General features: G+C 53.8%; 1 protein-coding gene across 1 annotated transcript in view; it reads right to left on the reverse strand.

Annotated features, from left to right (window-relative positions):
• LOC119592057 (phosphatidylcholine:ceramide cholinephosphotransferase 1-like) overlaps positions 1 to 288 on the reverse strand; it is a 42,265-nt gene that overhangs the window by 25,649 nt on the left and 16,328 nt on the right. The window lies entirely within an intron of this gene.

Below are 288 nucleotides of genomic sequence, written 5' to 3' on the forward strand. Positions count from 1 at the left end.
CCACCACGCGGATGCGAACACACTCCTCCAACCACGCCTCTGCCTCGATCTGCATTTATTGAAGAGTTTGCGAGGCGCGGAGACTATTTATTAAACTGGAGATTGATTCCGAGAAGGCGAGACGCTGACCCTGTGCAGAGATACCCCCTCTCCACCCCCCCCCCTTCGCTTTTACAGTGGAAGGGTGCAAGTGCACTTGTCGGGCCAGCGCCGAAAATGGAGAAAAAGGCCGACTGGTAACTCAGACTTCCAAACATACGTACCAGGAATTCTTTAGATGGGCGAGAC

The sequence above is a fragment of the Penaeus monodon genome, chromosome 29 (genome assembly GCF_015228065.2).
Source record: "Penaeus monodon isolate SGIC_2016 chromosome 29, NSTDA_Pmon_1, whole genome shotgun sequence".
NCBI classification, from domain to species: Eukaryota; Metazoa; Arthropoda; class Malacostraca; order Decapoda; family Penaeidae; genus Penaeus; species Penaeus monodon.